Source organism: Podarcis pityusensis, assembly GCF_964106645.2.
Source record: "Podarcis pityusensis genome assembly, chromosome: 13".
NCBI classification, from domain to species: Eukaryota; Metazoa; Chordata; class Lepidosauria; order Squamata; family Lacertidae; genus Podarcis; species Podarcis pityusensis.
The window spans coordinates 24,552,425-24,571,599 of record NC_138038.1 but is presented as its reverse complement, the minus strand read 5'-3'; the positions used below and the strand labels follow the sequence as shown (position 1 = coordinate 24,571,599).

At 48.3% G+C, this 19,175-nt stretch overlaps 1 long non-coding RNA gene across 1 annotated transcript; it reads right to left on the bottom strand.

The window, feature by feature from the left end:
• Window positions 1–3,297: 3,297 nt before the first annotated feature.
• LOC308461444 lies at window positions 3,298–17,974 on the bottom strand. The gene is made up of 3 exons (XR_013978895.1): window positions 17,305–17,974; window positions 4,434–4,654; window positions 3,298–3,333 (listed from the first exon to the last, which is right to left on the bottom strand). It is a non-coding gene; the product is annotated as an uncharacterized lncRNA (long non-coding RNA).
• Between the last annotated feature and the right edge of the window lie 1,201 nt (window positions 17,975–19,175).

Genomic DNA, 19,175 nt, shown 5'->3' with positions numbered 1-19,175 from the left:
GCTCTGTGGTTTAACCCACAGCGCCACCCGCGTCCCTCCACTGCACCCCCTACACACACACAAATCTGAAATGACGACCTCCGTCTCTGAGGGAGGGCTATTTCCCTGGATACCTGCCTGCCTTCCACCCTCCAGTCCGGACAGCATTTGCATCACAGCCAGAGATCATTGGCGGTCGTTGCCACATCATGCGCAAGGGGACTGCGTGCCAAATGCACGTTGTCACACTATGACTGGCGCATTCTGTTTCTTCGCTCCTGCGTTTCCCACGCGTTGCCAGCTTTGGCTCTTAACCAAGCTCTAATTATTTCTTTTTTTTCCTCTCCTTTTCTTTTCACAGCCCTTCAGAAAGGTGGAAACAATTCTGTGTACTCGGGGATCAATAAAACTTGCCCTGGCTTGACTCCTGGCATCCTATTCACCTTGGCGCCTTTTCTTAAGGAATTACGTGGCTTCTGTTGGGTGAATAGCCTCAGGGCAGCATTGCCAACCATGACTTATACTTTTGGTTTGTGGTGTCTCTCTCTCTTTCATTATGGTTTTATTATTTTTATTTTTACTAGGTAACTGTGCCAGGATTTCTCCTGGCAAGAGCCATCAGAAGATGGATATATTTTTTTAAAAAATAATAATTAGCACTTTATAAATTGTATATTTATCCTGTGTTTTGTTTTGTATTTGTTCCTAATCTTTGTTTTATGTATTCTTTTCTACTACATGTTATTTTAGCTGCCTTGTGGGCCCCAGGCTGAAAAGGCTGTATATATACTGTATTTTTCTGCTGGTTCCTCTGACCAACTCTCTCCTGACACACTTGGCCAACCAAGGGGGAGGCCCTTTTCTCGGTCCTGCCACCGTGAGAACGTGGGACAGGGCCTTCTTGGTGGCTGCTCCCAGACTTCAGAACTCCCTCCCTAGAGAAGCTAGACAGGCTCCCTCCTTGTTGTCCTTGAAGACCTTCTTGCATTTGCAGCGGAGAATCAGCAAGCATGATGGCAGTGCTTAACTCTTTTCCCATCCAAGGCCAACACTACTATTAGGCAGAGTGAGGCAGTGACCTCGGGCAGCTGCTTTGGTGTCACAAAAGGGCAGCAAATTCTGGTTTGTTTCTTATCATGGTGGGTTTTGGGGTTTTTTACTGCCAAGGAGAGGAGTTTGGGGGTTTTCTGCCTCAGGTGCCAAAACAAATTGCCCAGCCTTAGGAAGGTAGGAAGCTGCCTTATTCTGAGTCTGACCATTGGTTCACCAAGATTAGTATCACATATATTTACTGGCAGCAACTCTCCAGGGTTTCAGGCTGGGCCTCTCCTTGCCCTACCTGAAGATGTCAGAGATTGGACCTAGGATCTTCTTTGCGCAAATTATTTACAATCTTGATTGAGGGGAGAGAAGGCAAGGGTACAGTTTGGGCTGGATCTAGACACATCAAAAAAACGTTGTAAATCTCGTGATGGGAAATCACATTGCCGAAGGATCGAATTCTACAGCGCCCTCTGGTGTCACAGTGTTGTAATGCATTTTAAACACTTTAAAAGAAAAAAACCTAATGTAGCTGAGTCCTTGGTTTTCTGCCTCGGGTCGGCAAAATATCTTAGGGTAGCCCGGCTCACCAAGTCTTCCCTACAAACGCCTTCATTTTCCTTCCGAATTCATCCTCCAACAGGTTCCAAGGACACTTCCAGACAACCTGTTTCCTAAGCATTCAATAGATCTCCCTGTTTGCAGGGAGGCTAGACAGCATTGCCTCGAGCAAATCTCACCCCACACTTCGCAATCCGTTTTCCTGTCACCATCCTTGTTGCAAAATATCTGGTCTTTTGCGAGAAGCGGATGTGTTGCACAAGACATCCCAAGCAGCTGTGGTTCAGCAACCTGAATTTGGGGGCATGTAATTGAATCACACAAAGTCAGCAAAATCAGGGGCAAAAATGACAGAGGCGAGGAATTTGGGAGGGGTGGAATTAGTAGGTTTAGTAATTGGTTAAGCACCCCCTTTCACCTGCCACTCCACCCCAGCAAATGTACCCTCCCACCTCTGCAGTCAAGTTAACTGGTGGCATAGGCACAAACTCCTTAGGGCTGAGGTGTCTTCAGCCCAGCGGCGTAGCGTGGGTTGTCAGCACCCGGGGCAAGGCAAGTAATTTGCGCCCCCTAACCCGGGGCAAGGCAAGTAATTTGCGCCCCCTAACCCCTAACCTGCCGCCGCTGCCAGCTTCTTCTTGCTGCTGCCTGGGCTGGTCTGGTGTGGTTCTCTCCCGCGCTCAGCGCTGCGCTGGGCGGCCACTGCACTGTCCCTCCCCCAGATAGTCCCTCGCTCTCTCTCCTCACCGCACGCCTGGCACCCACCCCCTCCACAGTGGGCGGCGACCCAGCGGCTCAGATCGGATTCGCACAGCCAGCACTGCAGTGAGAGAGAGAGAGTGAGCCAGGTAGGGGCAGAGAGCTGCGAGTGCGAGCGCGCCCCCCCCCCCAGATGTTGCGCCCGGTGCGGCCGGCCCCCCCTGCACCCCCCACGCTACGCCACTGCTTCAGCCCTCTCAATATTGTTGAGTGAGGGGCTCAGCCTCCTGCAATATTGAGGGGGTGGAGGAGGCTGAGCACCAAGCCAAAAGCAGCGCAGCATCAGTGGCAGGCTCCTCCTGAGCATGAGAGAGGTGCAACGGTGGCCACTGAGGCTGCACGGCGCTGGGCTAGGCACTCAGCCTCCTCCAGACGATGCGTACACCATGCATGCCATGCTTGTGGTGTCACTAATGTGTGACGTGCACACGATATCGCATGCAAACTGTGGCACTAGCTCCCCCCCTCCAAATCTTGGGCCCAAGCTGGGGCCTCCAAATGGTGGACACCTGTTTTTACGAAACCAGATTATTGATATACTGTGAGCTTCCTTCCCCACTTCACACGGGATTCCCTTATACCAGGGACGTCCAACAGGTAGATCACGATCTACTGGTAGATCACTGTACATCTGAGGTAGATCACTGGCTCCCCCCAAAGAAGCTCAACAACTTTGGCTCCCCTAAAAAAGCTCAACAGTTTAGCCCTGCACCCCAAAAAAGGTGCTTTCCTTCTCCCTAAAAAAGCTCAACAACTTTGACCTGAACCCAAAAAAAGGGGGTAGACTGCTGCCACTTTTTAACTCTGTGAGTAGATCGCAGTCTCTTGGGAGTTGGCCACCCCTGCCTTATGCAAATATATGGTGCAACCCATTTGGAATACCGTGTGCAGTTCTGGTTGGCTCACCTCGAAAACAATAGGCAAGGGCAACCAGAAGATGATCGTGGAGAGACTTCCCTAGGAGGAAAGCTTCCAGCATTTGGGAACCTTCAGCTTAGAGGAAAGGAAAACGAGAGGCAACATAATAAAGAGGTGTTTGAAACCATGTGTGGCATGGAGAAAGTGACCAGAGGAATGTTTTTCTCCACTTCTCATAACATCAGAATTCACAGACATCCAATTTATGTATGCCACTACTGCAGCCTGCGTTTTGTTAGCCTAAAAATGGAAAATGAGCGACTTAAGAATGGCAACTTAAGCTGATGGAATATGCGCAGCTTGCGGACCTAACGTATAGAATAAGACAACAAGAAGGACATACGTTTAAAGAAGACTGGAAAAATGTTTTTTGAATATATGGGGGGGTGGGAATTGTGTACACTTGAAAACGTTGGCAGCGTTAAGATAAATTCAACAGCGTGAATAAGTGTTGATGGTTATAATAAAGGAATATTGAATGGTTTGGTTTATGTAAAATATACAGGGATTTATGATATGCAAAACGAACCATGGAAAGAGAAGAAAGGAAATCACTGATATTTTAAGGATGTTTTAATGAGCATTCAAAATTGTAAAACAGAAAATTCAGTGCTTTTTTCCTGGGGGTACACAGGGGTATGCATACCCCTAAACATTTGGTGACTCTAAGTTTGGCCTCATTGAGGGACAGTATTTCAATATGAGTAGGTAATGAGTGTGTGTGTGTGTGTGTGTGTGTGTGTGTGTGTGTATACACATACACGCACACACATATATATAGATATAGATATTCATGGACATCCAGTGATGCTGAACACTGGAAGATTCAGAATAGACAAAAGAAAACCCTTCTTCATGCAAAGCATAGTTAAAACTATGGAATTCACTTCTGCAGGAGGCCCTCAGATGGTGTTAAAGAAGACTGGACAAATTCATGGAAGGCAAGGCTACCAGTGGCTACTAGCCATGGTGGCTGGGCTCTGCCTCCACAGTTGCTGCCAGCAACGCTTCTCAAGACCAGTTTCTGGACATCGGAGGAGGGGACGTCCTCCTGGACAGGTTTCTGGGTGGCCATTGTTAAAACAGGCTGCTGGACCATTGGCCTGATCCAGCAGGCTCCTTCTACATATGCATTAGGTTTCCCAGGAGCAAAGGATGATGAGGCTCAAACATACCTTTAGGAATCATGGAGAAGAAGGAGTTGTGATGGGTTCGTCTTGCCACATAAGGATGAGAAATGCTGACCCTACTCCAATATCAATGAATCATTAGAGTGACAGGAGTTCTGCTGTTGCTTCACTCAAGTTGCAAAAGGTCGAGATGCTTTGGCCTGTTTCTCCTGTGCTTCTGACATGTGCCCTTTCATTAGTCTGTTCTGTCCTGTTCCAGCATCAATCTGCATTTTGGAGGAGGAGGAAGAAAAAAATCTATTACTATTTTTAATTGTTTAAATTAGATAGAAAGAATGGATTGCTGGACCAAAGCTCACAATTTGAAAAAGAACTCTTACAAAATAAGGATAAACTTCAGTTTAAAATGTGTAATTTTTTTATTAGAATGGGAAACAAAAGACGAGTTAGTTAAAGCTTCAATGACACACTGGGCAATAGATATAGGTTGGGAAAGATTGAGGGCACAAGGAGAAGGGGATAACGGAGGACGAAATGGTTGGACAGTGTTCTCAAAGATACCAACATGAGTTTAACCAAACTGCGGGAGGCAGTGGAAGACAGGAGTGCCTGGCGTGCTCTGGTCCATGGGGTCACAAAGAGTCGGACACAACTAAACAACTAAACAACAACAAATAGACTTTAACCTCTGGGAGAAACTTTGGAAAAGAGACCTGAAATTTACTGCATGTTACTCATTGAAAGAGAATTATTTGAAAATGATTCATAGATGATACCTAACTCTGAGTAGGTTGGCTATGATTTATAAAACAGAATCAGAAATGTGATGGAAGTGTAAAGAAGCAGAGGGAACCTTTTTCACATGTGGTGGACATGTAAAAATGTAGAAGTATATTAGGAAATGATTTATAATGAATTGGGGGGAAATGTTTAAAATTAAAAAGGTAAAGGACCCCGGACAGTTAAGTCCAGTCGTGAACAACTCTGGGGTTGTGGCGCTCAACTTCCCCCCCCAAAAAACCAGAGTCCTTTTTGTTGGGAATAACCCAGACAGAAATTCCTAGGTGTCAAAAAAGGTTGTTTATGTATGCAACAACTGCAGCCTGTGTTTTGTTAGCCCCTAAATGGAAAGTGAGTGAGGTCCCAACTAAAGAGGACTGCCAACTTAAGTTGACAGAAACTGCAGAACTTGCAGATTTAACACATAGTATAAGAGAGCAAGAAGAACATTATTTAAAGAAGAGTGGAAAACATTTATTGAATATGTGGAAAATAACTGTATATAGTGGTACCTTGGGTTAAGTACTTAATTCATTCCGGAGGTCCGTTCTTAACTTGAAACTGTTCTTAACCTGAAGCACCACTTTAGCGAATGGGGCCTCCTGCCACTGCCATGCTGCCAGAGCACAATTTCTGTTCTCATCCTGAAGCAAAGTTCTTAACCCAAGGTACTATTTCTGCGTTAGCGGAGTCTGTAACCTGAAGTGTATGTAACCTGAAGCCTATGTAACCTGAGGTACCACTGTATAGCTGAAAATGCTGGCAGCTTTAAGATAAATTCAACAGAGCAAATAATTTCTGATGGATGTAAAAGCGGGGAACTGATTTGAATGTTTATAGTAAAATATGCAGGAATGTATGGTATGTAAAATGAACCATGGAAGAAGAAGAAGGGAAGTCATTGGATATTATAAAGTTTGTAAGATGTTTATTTTGAAATGTCAAATTGAAAACTTATTTAAAATTATTATAAAAAATAAAAATAAAAGAGGATTAGACAAATTCATGGATGACAAGGTTATCCACGGCTAGCAGCCATGATGACTATGTTCTACTCCCAGTGTCAGGATGGCGGACCCTCCAAGTGTCCCTAGTTTCCAGGGACAGTCCCGGATTTACAGAAGCCATCCCAGGTTCTGATTTGATCCTGGAATGTCCCGCTTTGACTTAGGACATCTCTACTTTCTTCAGAGAAATGTTGGAGGGTATGGAGTTATGCAACCCCCAAGCCAATGAGATTAGTAACTCTACAACCTTTGGAAGACATCTGAAGGCAGCCCTGTATAGGGAAGTGTTTTTTTAATGCTTAATGTTTTGTTGTGTTTTTATATATGTTGGAAGCCACCCAGAGTGGCTGGGGCAACCCAGTCAGATAGGCGGGTATAAATAAAATCATCATCATCATCATTCTTATATTATATATTATTGTGGAATAAAAAGGTAAAGGGACCACTGACCATTAGATCCAGTCGTGGCCGACTCTGGGGTCGCGGTGCTCATCTCGCTTTATTGGCCGAGGGAGCCGGCGTACAGCTTCCAGGTCATGTGGCCAGCATGACTAAGCCCCTTCTGGTGAACCAGAGCAGCGCACGGAAACGCTGTTTACCTTCCCGTCGGAGCGGTACCTATTTATCTACTTGCACTTTGACGTGCTTTTGAACTGCTAGGTTGGCAGGAGCAGGGACCGAGCAATGGGAGCTCACCCCATCGCAGGGATTCGAACCGCAGACCTTCTGATCGGCAAGTCCTTGGCTCTGTGGTTTAACCCACAGTGCCACCCACGTCCCTTTATTGTGGAATAGGACGTTCCTATTTTCATCCGAAAAATGTTGAAGGGTGTGGAATGCCAGCATGTCTCTGAATACCAGTTGCTGGGAACAGCAGCTTAGCTAGCCGCTTGGGTGCCAGATGCGGCCCACACGTCCTGCAGCCTGGGGCGGGGCGAGCAGTGCATGGGGGTGGGGAGAGCCAAGGCAGGGTGTGCTGCGTGGAGCCTCCCCACCGCCTTTCCCTCAACTGTAGGGCAGCTGAGGGAGAGGAGGTGGGCAGACGCAATCCCCACACTGCCGTTTCAGGCAGTGCGGAACCTGCAGACGCCCAAGCCACCACGTCACTCCCAGGAGAGACGTGTGGCTTGGGCACACTGCAGGCACCATGTAAGTGCCAGCCCCCGCAGTGTGGCGCCCACTGCCAGCTGTGTTTCATTACGTTTGTTGACTGAACTAAAAAGTTTCGTGTGCCCAGTTTTTTAAATATTATTTTTTAAAACTCATATTTTGGTCACCCCCTCAGGGATGGCACCCAGGGCAGTCCGCACCCCTCGCACCCCCTTCCTCTGCCACTGGCTTGGGAGAAGAAGAAGAGTTTGGATTTGATATCCCGCTTTATCACTACCCGAAGGAGTCTCAAAGCGGCTAACATTCTCCTTTCCCTTCCTCCCCCACAACAAACACTCTGTGAGGTGAGTGGGGCTGAGAGACTTCAGAGAAGTGTGACTAGCCCAAGGTCACCCAGCAGCTACATGTGGAGGAGTTCCCCAGATTATGCGACTACCGCTCTTAACCACTACACCATACTGGCTCCCTGGCTGGTGCCCTCAAGATTTATTTGTGGGCTTCATCTGGGCATCGGGTAGGCCACTCTGCGAACAGAACACTGGACTCCATGGGCCGTTGGCCTGATTCAGCTGGGCTCCTTTTACACTCTCAACCTGCAGTGTGCAGTTTCCTCGTTTGAGTCATTTTGCATTATGTACTCAGCAGCCTCCTTGGTTTCACAAGCTCTGTCTGCTGCTGCTCCCAACGAAGTTTCCCAGTTTTGACCGGCTCTGCGTTTGGTAATCCGTCTGTCTCTAGCTTTGCATATTTCGCTCTGCCTTTCTGAACCCGCAGACCTCAGCGTTCCGTTCTGCCATCGGGTGCTGAACCCCACCCTGCTAGACAATGCACATCTGCCCTGGAGGTTTTCTGTGGTCCAGAAGAGAATGCACATTGCAAAGCTGGCCTTCTCCCAGAACTGCATGGTATGTGTCTCACAAAAAGGGGGCGCATAATCACATGCGGCACACTTCATCCCTCCTTTGTGTCAGATTTCACTGAAGCACGGCTCGGTTGCATCAGTCACACGCCAGCACTGGCAGACACGGTGTGTGTTCCAGTCCCAGAGAAGGAGACAGCCGTCTTTGCTCTGCTTTGTGTGAGTATCTGTCAGAAAGTTCCACCTGCAATCAGTCCCTGTGACCTGACGGATGGGTGGCCTGAAGCACCTCCAGAGGAGAAACTGAGGCGGGCAGCCCTTGAAATGAGCGAGGCGTGGCTGTTCCCAAGACAGAAAAGCACGAGCTTTTTCCCAAACAATCCCTCCCATAGCCACTGAAAGTACACTGCTTGGAAAGGTGGAGAGAACAAGGGCAAATCTTTTCTCATTCCAAAGGAAGGCTTTCTACCGGTGGAAACAAGCTTTGCAAATTTGTTGTTTTGGAATTTTTCAAAAACAAAAATATACCGTATTTTTCGCTCTATAAGACGCACCAGACCACAAGACGCACCTAGTTTTTGGAGGAGGAAAAGAAGAAAAAATATATTCTGAATCTCAGAAGCCAGAACAGCAAGAGGGATCGCTGCGCAGTGAAAGCAGCGATCCCTCTTGCTGTTCTGGCTTCAGTGATAGCTGCACAGCCTGCATTCGCTCCATAAGACATACACACATTTCCCCTTACTTTTTAGGAGGGAAAAAGTGAGTCTTATAGAGCAAAAAATACGGTAGTTTTATTTTGGGGGAGGGCTCTGGTCTTCTTTCCAACTACTCCCGTGGGTTTCTCAGCCCATTCTCCCATCCAAGGCAGACTTCCTCAGGCATGCTGCGGTCCGGTGTGCGCCTTTATGCTACGGATGAGATTGAGCTGGTTCCCGTCATCGCCTGTCAAAGCAAAAGAAGCAGGCAGGAAGCTCAAACAGTGCCAGTTGTCTGTCTGCCTACTCACCTGTATGTGAGGTGCATCTTCCAAAAGTGTATCAAAGGTGCCCTCACCTGGCGGCAGAGAAGCTGTGCATGAATGTTTCCACATAAGTGAAATCGGTGAGACGATTTCACACAATCTCGGGCGCCTGCTGAAACAGTGGAAAGACCACACACAATGAAGTGTTTTGAAGTCACTTTGAAGTCAATAAGATCTAATCATCCTACAAGGTTGCAATTACTGGAGCAATTAACATCCCTGGCAATTTTCTTGACATTCAGAGTGTGTTCTTAATATGCATCCTGGGATTGTAGGTTCAGATCACGTCCTGGGCACTACCTATCAATATCTCTAAATATGACTTGACATGCCATTTTCAGAATAAGTGTTTGCCATTTGTTGTCCCTAAATATAGGGGTGCTTGAATAATTTCTTTGTCAGTTCCAGTTGATCTGATCCACACCCCACCTACTAATGTGTGGATTGAAACACAAGATCACACACTTCTCCAAATTTGTGATTCAGCTTAAAAAAATTGTAACAAAATGAATGCTAATGAATATTTAAAGACGCTTGTCTGAAACCCTCAAGACTGTCTGCAGGTAAGAATATACTAGACAGTTCTAAACTAGATGGGCCAATGGTCTCAGTAGAGGGTGTCCCTTTCTGTGCCCATTTTACAGATGGGAAAGCTACGAGAGCGAGAGAATGCAAGTGACTGAAGACCAGTTCCATGGCTGATCACGAATTTGATTTCTAGCCTGCCACATGATCAGATCCAGGGAGCTGCGCGTTTAACCGCATTTGTTTCTTCTCTGCTGATTTCCCAAGTCTTTGGCAAATATTGCTGAGGGTATATGATGCAGCCATCTCACTGAGGCTGAGCAGATTTGGGTCTGGTCAGCGTCTGGATGTGGGAACGCCACCAGAGGACCTCATGTACACAGCCTTGAGTACTACGTTGGAAGAAAAGTGGAGATAATTTAACAAATCAATAATAAATGCCCCGCCCAGCTTCCTAGGCAACACTTGCCATCTTGGGGCGCCATCTTGGTTCTTGCAAAATACAGGATGAGGCGGGGTGTAGGGTTAGGAGCCAAATTTCTTTTTCATCTGGTGCTGAAATGACTTCAAAGCAATCCATTACAATCTATTGGCACCTAACAGGATGGCCTTTCTGGATTTTGTCAGACACACATGTACACACACACACACACACACACACACACACACACAAGTTTGCAAATCTGTCTGTGCTTTGCTACCCAGAGCTTAAAAACATGACATTTTTTCTACCCTTTCACACAGGCATTTGGAGAGGTTCCCTAACTTGACAGAGGGAGAGAGAGAGAGAGAGAGAGAGAGAGAGAGAGAGAGAGAGAGATGGGGAGGAGCAGAAACGTAGGGCAAACTGTGTCCTGTATTGAATCAATATGGGATGTACCATTTTACATTGAAATATGGGACAATCCCATATTATACAGTACAGGTGGCGATCCTACTTACAGGTATTATGGTGACAAGGAAAGCCCTAGCATCCAAAAGGGAAGTCAGGCCTGAATACCAATGAACTAGAGTGGAACAGACTCTGCATATACTGGATCAGATACAGGGACACCCTGCTATACCCTCTAGTATTTCTCCAATGAAAATAGGGGCCTCCTCAGGAAAAGGAGACATTCCAGGATCAGATCAGAAATCGGCACGGCTTCTGTAAATATGGAACTGTCCCTGGAAAATAGGGACACTTGGAGGGTCTGAGGTGGCTATGCTCTTGCTTCCCTGGTTGGAGATGGTAAATGCTGGCTGGTGCTGACAAGAGTCCATGAACATCTGGAGGGCACCAGGTTGGGGAAGGCTGGTCCATAGGTTTCACTACCACTGTAACAATGTTGGCACTCTGAGCATTGTTGCATCTGTGTCAATCAATGGGACAGGGGGAAAACCAGAGATCTTTTTCAGCTTGAGGGCATCATTCCCATCTGGACAATCTCCCAGGGGCCGCATGCTTGTGGTGGCCAGGGCCAGAGGCAAGTGTGGGCAGAGGAACGGGTGCTAATTCCACCTTTGTGGCCGTCAGCCAGTTTCCGCACACATTCAGACACCCCTCTCAGTCCTCTCTCCAGGCAAACGAGAAGCTTTACCACAGCTCAAGGATTCCATCCTGGCCAAGAAAAAGGAGGGCATACAGGCCGATGGGTGAGAGATGTGGCCTGAGGAGAGGAGTGCAGCTTGGGGAGAGTCACAACAGCCAGGGAGGTGCACTTGGCCTCTGGATCTGTGATTTCCCATCCCTTCTATGCATGAATGCAATGTCCTGTCCCTAGGATTCTAGCTGCTTGCTGTGCCTAAAAGTACCGTATTTTTCCGTGTATAAGACGATATATTTTCCTTAGAAATAATAGGCAAAAATTGTGGGACATCTTATACACAGATAGCAGAGGGGGGGACAGGCAATTGGTTGCAGCAGCCAGCAGGAGATTGGCAGTGGCAAATGAGCATGTGATTGGTTGCTGCAGCAGGGCCTGCTGACGATTGGCTGCAGCTGTGGCAATTGGACGGTCGATCAATGGCAGTTGCGAGGCTTGCGTGCAATCGGCTGCAGTTGCATCAAGTGGGCAGGTGGGGTTTTGGTGGTGAGCATGTAGACAATTGGTGGCCGTGGCAATATGCGCGATTTGCAGTGGTGTGCAGGCTATAGAGCGATTGGTGGTGGTGACCCCCCCAAAAAAGGGGGGGAAAGCTCAACAACTCTGGGCAATCTTCCCCCAAAAGAAGCTCAACAACTTTGGGCAAATTCCCCCCCCCCTAAATTTTTTTGTTGTGGTCCCAAAAAATAGGGGTCATCTTATACATGGGAGCGTATTATACACGGAAAAATAAGGTATTTGCTTTAGTGTGCCAGCTAAGAGTTTACCTGCTGTTTATCCACCTTGCTGTGTATCTCTGTTTGCTTTCCACGTTTTTGCCCTGTCTTCTGCTATCCTTGATGGGAACGTAGATGCGAGCCCATGCATACAGTACCAGTCCCTACCCAGAGGTGGCGCCAAGCTGCTGCTGCACGGTGCAGAAAAGGCAGCCAGAACAGGGTCACGTGACCCACACCCTCCCATGCATTCGGAATTAACCGGCGTAAGAAGGCAAAGCCAACGCCTGAGGAATGCTTCCTAAGCACCGCGGTTCTGAATAAATATTATTGCTTTAGTCAATATAGAGACGGAGAGCATGTGGTCATAACACCTAGCTTCTCTCCTCTCCAGCAACATCCCTGCCATTAGGCAGAGTGAGAGGGCGACCTCAGGGAGAAGGGGCAGAGCAGTGGGAAGTCATTGGGAGGCCAGGTACTGCATGACACGTGGCCCCCCAGCACCCCTTCAGCTAGCCCCTTTCCCTCAAGTTCAACAGAAGATGCTAGCCCATCACCGCTGTCAAAATAAGAGTCATCGGTCAACATAGGGGCCAACTCCAAGGGGCCAAAGGGGCTTCAGGCCCCCCAATAAATTATTTGAGGAGGCCGAGCCCCCACCCCTCCAAGTTTATGGGCATTGCCATTCAAATGGTGCGTGTGCACCACGTCATGTGATCAATTATGTGGGGTGGGGCTTGCTTACCTGCCCCCCTCCCCAATTCAAGTTGGCATCCGTGTCAGTCACTCTGGTCAAGTTCTGTACATGGAATGGGAGCGGGTGCCATCTTGTCCTCTGCTGCCTGAGGTAGCGAAATTTCTCGCTCCTCTCCCCCTCCTTGCACTTACTTTAGTGTTCACCACGCCTGGGGGGTGGGGGAGCCTCGCACACATTTGCAAACTAGAGACTGTCGTGAGCACCACAAACACACACACACACACACACACAAGCCAAGCACATACAGTGGTACCTCGGGTTAAGTACTTAATTCGTTCTGGAGGTCCGTTCTTAACCTGAAACTGTTCTTAACCTGAAGCACCACTTTAGCTAATGGGGCCTCTTGCTGCTGCTGTGCTGCCGGAGCACAATTTCTCTTCTCATCCTGAAGCAAAGTTCTTAACCCGAGGTACTATTTCTGGGTTAGTGGAGTCTGTAACCTGAAGCATATGTAACCTGAAGCGTATGTAACCCGAGGTACCACTGTACTAGGTCATATTCGCAACCATGCATTTAAAGCACATGACATGCCCCATAGAATCCTGGGAATTGTTGTTTACCTCCTCACAGAGCTACAGTTCTGGGCAACCTTAACAAGCGACAGCTCCCAGAATTCTCCCATGACTGCTTAAAGCTGCATCACAGCACTTTAAGTGGATGGGGTGACTGCAGCCTCCTAGAACTTAACCTCCCAACCCTCAACTGCAATTCCCAGGGTTCCTTGGGGAGAAGGAATGGCTTGTGTGTGCCTCCATTCCACTATATGTCTTCAATATATTCTGGGGTTAAAGACAGGTCCTGGTGAGCCTGAAAAGACTGGAAACTACTGCTTTAAAGAGTTGTATATCAAAGAGGGAACTTTGGCTGGGTGCAGCTTCTGGAGCCAGTGTGGTGTAGTGGTTAAGAGCGGTGGACTCGTAATCTGGTGAACAGGGTTCGATTCCCCGCTCCTCCACATGCAGCTGCTGGGTGACCTTGGGCTAGTCACACTTCTCTGAAGTCTCTCAGCCCCACTCACCTCACAGAGTGTTTGTTGTGGAGGAGGAAGGAAAAGGAGATTGTTAGCCGCTCTGAGACTCCTTAAGGTAGTGATAAATCGGGATATCAAATCCAAACTACTTTTCTTCTTCTACAGGGACTCCCTCTCCAAGGCAACTGTTGAAGGGACTGCAGCCCCCTCCTCCTGTATATCAGATATGAATATAACTGGTCAGTGTAGGCAAGGTCTGTTTCCTATAAAGGCCATGACTACAATAAGGGGCCACTGCTCTTCCCTGCTCCAAACTTGCCATTTGCCTCCATTGACCTAGCCAGAGCAGAGGCTGACAATCCTGACACAGGAGCAAGAACATGATGTCCGGTCCATGCATAAACAGGTGGGTCTTGCTACAAGGGAGAGTGGGGAGCAGGGCTCCCTCCCCCCCCCAAGATCGTGGATGACTCCAGCTCTCAGCAGCCCCCAGCCATGATAGTGACATCACCGGCATTGTCCAATAGGGACCTGCGCCAATCGTGCAACCACAGCCCAATGGGGGTTGCAGTCCAGCAATATCTGGAGGGCACTGCTAGGTCCTCCATGCAGATGATCTGAGAAGTCCCTCTGCCAGCCTTGCAGGGGATTAGGCCCAACTACCTGTGAATCATTCATCGTTCATTCCTTTGTCAGGAAGCAACATGCCCTTTTTTTTCCCCTCTCTCTCTCTCTGGGGAGGCGTGAATCTTTTGTTTGCCTCAGCAACTTCTTTGCTCTGGACTTCACCCAGAGCTGGGGACGCCCCGGATCAAATGTGCTGAAACTTGCAAGCGAACTAATTGCAGGGATGGGCGAGGATTTCAAAGCTTCTTCTGCATACCTTCTCACCAAGCCGCACCCGCAGCACAGCTGGACTCTCAGAAATGCGGCAGTTGCTTAACGAGTGCGCCGTACCTTTCCACGCCTATATTTTTATTGGGCGAGGGTGAGAAACCCAGCCTGGGACACAGATGCGTGAGAACCAGAAGCAAACGGGCTCTACCTCCTTCCCATGGTTCTCTCTAAGCCAGGGGTCCCTTGACTTCCTTTCTTTTTATCCCGAGATGGGCGCAGGGAAGGAGCATTTGGGGATGGGAAATACCCATTTCACAGAAGGGGAAAATGGCAATGCTCAGATAACTGCCCTACCTCCCAAAGAACGGGCAAAACATATATATAAACCCTAAAACAAAAAAGAGCAATAAAAAACAACCCTAAAAAAGAGCAGACAATGCTCCAAACAAACAATCCCCCAGAACTAGAACAGAAACCTAACAACACCCCCTCAATTTTTTAAATTTTTTTTTATGAATGAGACGGGCAGAGAGCCTTGTCTGTCCTTGTCTGAGGTTACCAGAGTGTCCACAGCTGCCACTTTGGGGCGGCCCGGACCAAAGGCAAGGAAGGTTGATGAGCAGCCTATAAACCAGATTGGGTTCCGCTACCATTTTGCCATCTCTCCCCCCAACAATGCTGCTACCAATTAATTAATTAATTAATCAACCAACCACTTAATGCCAAAACAGGCTTCTAAGCAGTTTATAAAGTTGGGCATACCAGGTGTCACTTCTCCCCTGACAGCCATGGGAAGCAAGAGGTTACCTAGATCAGGGGTAGGCAAACTTAGGCCCAGGGGCCAAATCCGGCCCAATTGCCTTCTCAATCCGGCCCACGGACAGTCTGGGAATCAGCGTGTTTTTACATGAGTAGAATGTGTCTTATTTAAAATGCATCTCGGGGTTATTTGTGGGGCAGAGGAATTTGTTCTTCCCCCCCCCCCCACAAAAAAATATAGTCCGGCCCACCACATGGTCTGAGGGACAGTGGACCAACCCACGGCTGAAAAAGATTGCTCACCCCTGACCTAGATGGTGCTAGGGTTGCCATATTTCAAAAAGTAAAATTCCTGTGGAGCTGTTTTTGGGAACAAACAAAAAAAAAAGTGGAGTAGTTTCCACTACTTTTTCCATTGCATTGCCGTACATCTGTTTTTTTCCATGACATCCCCCCACCCCCCAGACAACATTTTCCCCGAAAACAAGGACATGTCAGGTTTTTTCCTGGCATGTGGCAAGCCTACATGGTGCACCTTTTTCCAGGTGAGAAGTATCACTTTGTGTTCTGCTTTTGATCTGGACTTGGGGCTGCTCTCTGAAGATTTTGCTTAAGAAGAAGCAGCCTGAGAGGAGTGCAAGAATGGGGCTGGGTGGGTGATAGTCTCACAGGGTGGCCTCCAGATCTCCAGCCTGAAGAACTTTGGCCTTCTCTGGTCTGGTGAGGTGGAAAGGGGAGGTGAGGTCCCTGCATCTTTAAGAGCCCTTCCTTAAGATGAGATTTCATTGTGCCCTGGTAAAACAAAACAAAAAAACCCTGCAGCTTCCAAAATGTTGTGTATACAAGAGACCTCTTGCCCTTTGCACTTCATCATCTGGGAGACCCAGAAGAAGTCCTTTTGGAGGAAGGAACTGAATGGGAGGAAGGAGATTAAGTTAGCTTAATGTCAAATGGTGGGAAACATTCAAGATAAAATTATTGAGCACATCAATTGCACTCCATTGAGGTAGCCAGCAAAGGAAAGGAAGACACAGAGAATCCATTGTTTCTAAGCACAGGAAGATCTCATTCATCTAAGCCCAAAATGGTGGTAGTTTTGCCCAAGAAGGGGACGTGCCCAGGAAAAATAAAATTGCAGGAGGAGATCGGAAATGCGAGCCTTATGAAAGCCCCTCTTTGAGTTCCAGAAAGTGCTGCAAATGCATAGCAAGAGAAACCAAAGATACATGGGTCTCGCTGGGCCTCTTCCCAAATCTTTTGTTGAGCCACAATGCTGAGAGATGCCAGGAGCTGTGTGACTCACACTGCAAACCTGGGAACTTGGCAACAGCCCATGGAAACTCCCTCTCGCTCTTTGGGCCTGGGCGTGTTGGAAGTGCTGGATTTATGTATAGGCTACGTAGGCTGAAGCCTAGGGCCTCTAAATCTAGGGGGCCTCGCCAGCCCTCCCGCTCCCCAGCAGGCAACCTCCCCTCTCCCAAAATGACAAACCCAAGACTTCATGCAAGGGCAGGGCAACTCCGGCCCAGCAACTATTAGACTCAGGGCTAGCCAGTGGGGCCCAATTTGAAGCAGTGGGGTGCAACTTGAATTTTTTTTTTTTTTTGTAGGGCCCCAGTTCACAGCCAAAATCTGCAAAATCTTATAGATATAAATAAAATCCATCTAAATTGCCCTGGTGCAGGGGCTCCCTTAGGAGCAGCCCACGGGGCCCAATTTGGCCCAATTGCTCCAATTGCCTTAAGGTCAGCCCTGATGAGGCTGTGCAGGGGTCGGACTGACAAGCCCTGCACCTTCTAGGTCCCTGGTGTCACCATTCAGAGTACAGACTCAAGGACTTGTTATGGAAATAAGGGGGGGGGGCACTTATTGGAAATCAGTTTTTCCAAACAAAGCATAGTTCATCTGTCACCAGTTCACTGTCATTGTTTCCTTATGGAGGTATCATGAGGGTGAATAAGAAGATGCTGTAGAATAATCTTCACCAACCCGGTGCTGCCCCCACCGGATTTTCCTGTCCTGCAGCTTCCATCATTCCTGACCACGGGCCACGCTGGCTGAGGCCGATGGGTTTTGTAGTCCCAACAACTGTAGCTTGCCACAGGTATAGAGAATTGGAGCACTGTGAGGTCAGTGCCCTTCACAAACTACGGTTTCCAAGATTCTCCCCTGCTACTAAAGATACATAAGGACACTTTGAACGTACGGAGTGGATTTCACCTAATTTAGATTGCAGAAAAGGGAGAGACTTAGCTCGGCTGTTACAGAAGCAATGCCATCAGTGGCTTCTTGCACCTTCCTCCACCATCTTCCCATTCCAGTCTAAGCTTTCAGAGGCCCAAGCTGTCCATGTTTCCCCTGCCTTCTCTGGACACTACCAAAAGCATGGTTCCCTGGGGCAGAGACTAGGCTGGTGCTTTCACACTTGGGCCTCAGCAGCATCAATCCCGACCCACTCTCATGGCTGTGGTGAAAGCAGCCAAAATCTGGGAAGCCTCCCACCACTTTAAATTTCCCACAATGCTCCAGAGTAGCATTGCACCAGAGCATTGTGGGAATTGCATATGGCAGGCAGCTTCCTAGACCAAGTGGCTGCTTCCAGGTAAATCCACAACTGCAGGACCATACTGACTAGGGAACCACCTTGGTGAGGTGCCCACAAACATGGCAATCTTCCCCCCCCCAGCCTCCCCAGACCCCAGCCTCATTTCCCTGGCAAAACATGATCAGTCAACAGAGTTAGGCCACCCACAGCTCTTGCAAAAACATGCACGCTGCAATTTGCTTCCTTATATGGTTAAAAGTATGGCCTGTTCCCTCGAAGGGTGCGGCAGGCAGCTCAGGTTATGCAAACATTCCTCCCCACCTGCTTAGCCACCTTGGCAAGGCCTGAAAGGGGAGGAACGCCCTGGGCAGAGCCCCAGAATCGTCTCCAGAGAGAGCACCCAGCTCTTCCCATTAATCAGTGACTAAGCCAGGGCGTTGGCCAACAAGAAAACAGAAGCGTCAGCTGAAAACCAGTGGCTGCCTGTTTTCAGCTAAAATGCACTGCCCTCATTTGGGAAAGTGACCTCCTGCTCTGGCAGTTGGTGAGAAAGGCTGCCTTGGCTTGCTTTGGCTACCAAAGGCTTGCTTTGCAGTTCTTGCTTTGCCACATGAAACCTGGAGGTCACGGGGGGGGGGGGCCAGCTACCATTTTCTAGCCTGTACTGCTGCATGTGAAAGCTAGCATGACTGAATTCTCTCCCGTAGACCCTCCCCCTGCAAATGGAAAGCTAGCTTGCTGGGGATGGAATGTTGGAACCTTGCTCCCTAACTTGGTAGATTTCTAGGTGCATGGATTTATCGAATGGTTTTGTTCTTTTATATGGAGGAGCAATCTAGTGAGGAATTCCACCTCAGTGAGAACAAGGCCTCTTTCCTGCAGCCGTTCTTAGCTCCCATGGCTCCTCTCTTCTCTGATAGTTGCTGTATCTCAAAACAGCATGCTGACTTGTTTTTCGTAGGTCTCATTAGAATCCGTTCTCAGTTGTGCCTCGGTGCACTACCAAGTGCCTGTGAAAATCTGTACCACCGCCAAATTGTGCCTCCCTTCCATCCCATCCCTCCAGAAGGAAGAGCTCAGATTCTGGCTTGCCTCTCCTTCTCTGCATCTTGCAGACTGTGGTGAGGGGAGAGAGCAGTGCTGCCCCACTTGTTCTGGGTAATGTTGAAACCCTTTCAGGGGTTGCATTCCAGAATGCAGTGCAATGCAGATTCCAGAATGCAATGCAATGCTGCTAGATAGAGCTGGGACAGTTGCAGGCTCTTCTGGAACCATTTGATGCAAGGTGCCATTTTGCAAAAGAGGACTGGTTCCC